This window comes from Lonchura striata, chromosome 15 (genome assembly GCF_050655825.1).
Source record: "Lonchura striata isolate lonStrDom1 chromosome 15, ASM5065582v1, whole genome shotgun sequence".
Taxonomy (NCBI): domain Eukaryota; kingdom Metazoa; phylum Chordata; class Aves; order Passeriformes; family Estrildidae; genus Lonchura; species Lonchura striata.
In genome coordinates, this window is record NC_140717.1 from 1329761 (window position 1) to 1335760 (window position 6000).

Below are 6000 nucleotides of genomic sequence, written 5' to 3' on the forward strand. Positions count from 1 at the left end.
CCTGCTGCAAGAGAATGAATCATTGCAGTTTGCACTAGACAGCTACACCGGAAAAATTTCTGTTTTGAGACCGGCCCACAAAATTTTCAATTCGGAAATCCAATTCACTTTAACAACAAAACAGATTCAGAGTAAAAAACCCTTAAAGGCTCTAACAGTTTTTACGGACGCGTCCGGAGGGTCCCACAAGTCAGTAGTGACTTGGAAAGATCCTCAAACTCAGCAGTGGGAGGCAGATGTTGTTGAGGTGGAAGGATCCCCTCAAGTAGCTGAGTTGGCCGCAGTCGTTAGAGCTTTTGAGCGGTTCTCTGAACCTTTCAATTTGGTCACCGATTCGGCCTATGTAGCAGGTGTAGTGTCCAGAGCACAGGATGCAATCCTGCAAAGTGTCTCCAACGATGCCCTCAATAGGTTGCTCTCAAAGCTAATAAGGCTAGTCTCCCACCGAGAGCAACCATTTTATGTGATGCACATCAGGTCACACACCGACCTGCCAGGGTTCCTGGCCGAGGGCAATCGGCGTGCCGATTCCCTCGCTGCCGCCCCTGCACAGCTGGCGCCGCTCCCGGACAAATTCCAGCAAGCAAAAATAAGCCACCAGCTCTACCATCAGAATGCGCCTGGTCTGGTCCGGCAGTTCCATCTAACCCGGGACCAGGCCAAAGCCATTGTGGCCACATGCCCGTCCTGTAAGTCGCTCCCTCTACCATCGGTGAGCGCAGGGGCTAATCCTAGGGGTCTGAAGTCCTGTGAGGTGTGGCAGATGGACGTTACTCATATCCCCTCCTTCGGGAGGATGAAGTACGTCCATGTCTCCGTGGACACCTTCTCTGGAGCAGTTTTCGCCTCTGCCCACACAGGGGAGAAGGCCAAGGACGTGGAGAAACACCTGATACAAGCCTTCTCCATGCTGGGCGTCCCAAAACTGATAAAAACAGACAATGCCCCTGGGTACACGTCCAAGGAATTCGCAGGCTTTCTGCAGCAATGGGGAATAGAACATAAAACTGGCATCGCCTATTCCCCGACAGGTCAAGCCGTAGTGGTGGAACGGACTCAACAGAGCATTAAAAGAATGCTCAAACAACAACAAGCGTCAGCTAAAAATGAGTCCCCACAGGTTCAGTTAGCGCGGGCCCTTTTTACCATCAATTTCTTAAACTGTTCCTTCGAGTGCCTCACCCCCCCCATCGCGAGGCACTTTAATTCCTACGAGCAGAGCAAGGTCAGGGAGAAGCCGCCAGTTCTCATTAAAGACCCTGAGACCTGGCAGCAGGAAGGACCCTATGACTTGGTCACCTGGGGACGAGGGTACGCTTGCGTATCCACACCCTCAGGCCTGAGATGGGTCCCTTCCAAATTCGTCAGACCATATGTCCCTAAGACCCAGAAGAGAAAACCGGACAGTCCTCAGGTTCGGCACGCCGCCCTCAGACGGCGGAGAAGGTCCCCCTCACCTGATCCCCCCTCTTCCCTCTCTGGCTCCTGGGATTCTCTGTTCCCCTTTGAGTTAGAACTCCCCTACCTCGATTATTGATTTATATTTCAGTTGTTTTCCAGACACACACTCCACCCTAAAACCACCCAAGATGCTGTCATCTATGAGCCTCATCCTTCTGGGCATCACCATCGCCCTAAGACCCCCCAGCATGCGTGGATCGTTCCTCAGCCTCCAGCAAAAGTTCCAGGGCTGAGGACGTCCGCACTTCCATCGCTTCAGGATGGCTGGGGTCGCTGTTTGAAGGATGAGGACTCTCTGGGTGGGTTCAATCAATTTTAAAAACAGGACTCCTGCTGCTGCTAGGACTCATTGTGTTTATCATAAGCTTCAGCGTGGTGAAGAGTTTAATTTTAAAAGCAATTAACTCCACCATCAGTGTCAACCACGCTGCACTGACAGTGCCTTACAAACTGGAACCATTAAATCAGGAAAGGTTCAAAAAGAAGAATTCCTGAAGAAGACAACATCTAGTTTCAGGATGAGCCCAGAGACTGTGCAGCCCCCGTTTAAAGACTCATTTTGCCCATTTCCTCTTTCTTTTTAAACAAAAAAAGGAGGAGATGTGGAGTTGCGTTATTTGTATGTTTTATTATCCCTATATTATGTATCGGTTTATTCCTTTGTACCCCCATGTACAACTTGGTTTGTCCCCAGTTTTCCCGCCTTGTCCCCCCTTCCCGCCTCTCCAGTGGCTGGAAGGGGCGTAGTCCTTCCCTTTACCCCCCCCCCGGGTGCCTTGTCTATCACTCGGTGCCCCTTCCCATCCATCCAGAAGCTTCTACTCAGGGCACCGGGTGATTGGGCGAAGGCCTGGGGCTCCCCCCATATCCTTCTCCCACTGGTCCAAAGGTGCATCACCCCGTCCAGGAACCACTCCCTACCTCCATCCCTATTGGTTACCGGTTTTCCCCTCCCTTACAGTATATAAGCTGGTGTCAGAACCTTGTGCTTGTTCCTGTTGGCCGGCACCATTCTAGGATATTCGGCCCCGTTGGGCTGCAATAAACTCGGACTTAGCTCCCAGCAGGATCCGCTCTTCATTCACCACCGCGAGGCTTGCTAGCGCTGCCCAGAACCCACAAAGGCACTCTCCAAAATCCCAACTGGGAGCGGCGGAGGGTGCCTCAATCGCCCACTCTCGCCCCAGGAAGGGAGCTAGCCGGGGCTGAGACAAAGGGAGCCGGGGCGGGAGCGCAGCAAGACGCTGCAGCCCAAGAGCTGCCCCGGTGGGACGATGTGAGTGAGCGAAAGCTGTCCCAAAGGGAGGAAGATGTGAGCAGGCAGGAGCTGTCCCAATGGGGACACAACATCAGCTCTGAGATCTGGGACAGACCCTTGTGCCCAGGGAGGGACGAGGAGCCTCAGCCTCATCCCCCAGAGGGGCCCAGCTCTGCCAGCCCCGTGGGCACAGAGGTGGCAACAGAGGCAGTGCCTGCCCTGACCAGCGCCTCTCCTTCCCTGCAGAGTCCCAGGGAGGCCGAGCCGGCAGCTGCTGCCCCGGCTGGAGCTGCTGAGGAGGAGGACGAGCTGGGCTGGGCAGTGGCAGAGCAGACAGGGGCAGAGCTGGCAGAGGAAGACAGCGTGGAGACCTTGACTTCTGACAGTGATTGGGATGCCGATAGTGAGGAAGAGAGCCCGGTACCTTCCCCGCACAGTCCCTCCGGCCCCTCGTCTGCCCCGCTGGGAGCCCCGGCTCCCGGGGAGGAGCCGGAGAGTGCAGTGGCAGAGCGGAGAGGGGCAGTGCTGGCAGTGGAAGACAGCGTGGAGGCCTAGGTTTGGGCAAGTCTCTGGGAGTCAGACAGTGAGGAAGAGCTCTGCCAGGAGACATTCTGTCTTGTCCAAGAGCTGTCCCAGAAGAACGATGATGTGAGCTCCAGCTCTAAGGAGAAGTCTGTCAGCCCAGTGAAGGATGGGGACACCCAGCCTTCCCTCCCTGAGGGGCCCAGCTCTGCCAGCCCCATGGGCACAGAGGTGACAGCAGAGGCAGCCCCTGCCCTGCCCAGTGCTTCTCGTACCCCAGGCAGTCCCACGGAGGCCGAGCCAGCAGCTGCTGCCACGTCCGGAGCTGCTGAGGAGGCAGCAACTGGGTCAGGGATGGCAGTGCAGGAGAGCATAGATGACAAGGATGAGGAAATGAAATTTTGGCAATTCATGGATGACCTGGAGCCTTTCCTGGTTGGAGACTCAATAGTGTCCCAGAAAGCATCTGTCTCTGAAGAGTGCATGGGGGAACATCTGCCCCACAGGGAAGGTGTGGAAGTCATGAGGAGCCACCACATCTCTGGCCCAGAAGAATATTTAGAGCAAGACCTTTCCCAGGGAGAAGTCAGAAGCTCCCAAGACCCCTCAGACTGGGATGAATGCATGGAGCAAGTGCTGTGCGGAGGAGATGTTGTCAGCTTTGAAGAATTTTCAGACTGGGAAGAATACATTGGCCAGAACGTGTCCAGAGGGAATGGCAGCAGACCCTCAGGAGTCTCCAGCTGGGAAGACGACAGCAACACGGGGGTCGTGCAGGAGAACTGGCCAGAGCACCTCATCTTGGCCAAGCGCTTGTTCCCAGCTGACGACGAGTGGGATGAGGTGAGCCTCCTGGAGCTGCCCCCAGAGGATGGCAAAGTCGAAAAACTGAAAGTTTTTGTGTCAGAGGGGCTCGCAGTGCCCGTCCCTCAGGAGGCCTGGGCTGAGTGCCCGGCACAGGAGCCGTGCAGCCGAGGGCCGGCGCCTGCCCCGCACAGCCCCCCCAGCCCCCGGCCTGCCCGGCTGGGAGCCCAGGCCCTCCGCGGGCAGCCGGCTGCCCCCAGGAAACGTCCCTCCCGCTTCAGGCGGGTGCTGCGGGCGCTGCGGGGGCTGTTCCGCTGTCCCTGCCTCAGGCCACGCACTGAGGAGTGAAAGAGACACGGAGAAAGGTGAAGAAGATGAAGAGAAGGAAGGTGAAGAACAGGAAGAAGATGAAGATCATCGCTCCTGCCAATCCCACTCCTCTGTGTTGGAGCAGCAGCTGTCCTGTTCGGCTTGAGGGGCTCAGAGATTGCTGCTGCAGCTCCTCCAAACCAGGGAACAGAAAAGCCTTTGGATGGGCCAAGCAAGCCAAGCAAAACCCAACCAGGCAGAGCCACGAATGCCTGGGCAGTGGGGCTTGGAAAATGCCCACCCAAAGAGCCCAAAGCTCCCCCATCCCTGTCCCGCACACACCCGGCCCCGGGCTGGAAGGTGCAGCAACCATTTCTGGGGCACAAAGCAGAGGCTCCTGGAACAGACTCTCAGCACAAACCGCTCCAGGACAATGGCAAAGAAAAGACAAAGACAAAGATGAAGACAAAGCCACAGAAAAAAAATGAAGATGAAGACGACCTATCAGATGAAGAAGACAAAGACAGTGAAGATGATGAAGATGACCTCTCAGATGAAGAAAATGAAGACAGTGAAGAAGATGAAGACGACCTATCAGATGAAGAAGACAAAGACAGTGAAGAAGACAAAGACAAATAGGATGGAGAAGATAGCAAAGAGGAAGAAGACAAAGATGAAGACTAAAAAGACAAGACAGAGAATGTTTCTTTAAGAATAGATAGAAGAAGTATGGTAATAAGAATTTAGAGATACTTAGAAGAAGAGTCATAGGAATAGGAATAAGAATTTCAAAATATGTAGAAGAAGAATAGGAATAGGAATAAGGATTTAAAAATATGTAGAAGAAGAAGAAAAATAAGAATAGAAATAAGAATATAAAAATACATACTAGTAGCAAAGAAGTATAATAAGAGTAGGAAGAAGAAGAAGAAGAAGAAAACTATAAGAAGAATAAGAATTGATATATGAAGAGAAAATTGAAGGAATAAGTAAAACTAGCAAATAATTTATTTTTATTACATATTGTATATTTCTTTCACAGTTATGAAATAAAAACATTAATGTACATTATGTTCTAATCACAATTCATTCTAATGTCCCCACGCTGTTCTCGTGATTGAAGAATCTGTGTGTTTCTAATAAAGTCTGTAGGGCACCAGAGCAGAGTGCCCGGATTCCATGTCCTGTCTCCCCGAGGTGCCGATGGATTGTCCCAGCCCGAGCCCTGGAGCGCCCCGCGAGCAGCGCGGGCTCAGCCCCGGCGGCAGCGGGAGAGTTCCCGGCCGGGCCGGTGGGGCAGGGCTGTCGCTGCTCTCTGCAGGCAAACGGGAGGCGCAGGCTGAGCCCGGCTGGCAGAGAGCTGTGCCGGGCAGCCCTTTGCAGCAGGGCTGTGCAGCCAGCACAGCCAAGGCAGCAGAGCCCCGCTCTGCCGCTGGCCGGGGAGCCGGGCCGGGGCTGTTCCTGCAGCCCTGCCTGCCTCCAGCAGCCCCGGGCCGGGCGGGAGGGGTTCCCCCGCTGCAGCCCCAGCTCAGGCAGCAGCAGCAGCTCTGTGCTGCTCCTGGCACATCCCTGCGGCAGCAGCTGCACGGGGCTGGGCAGCCGCAGAGCCCAAAGCAGCGCAGCACCAGCGCAGCAGCAGCGCAGCT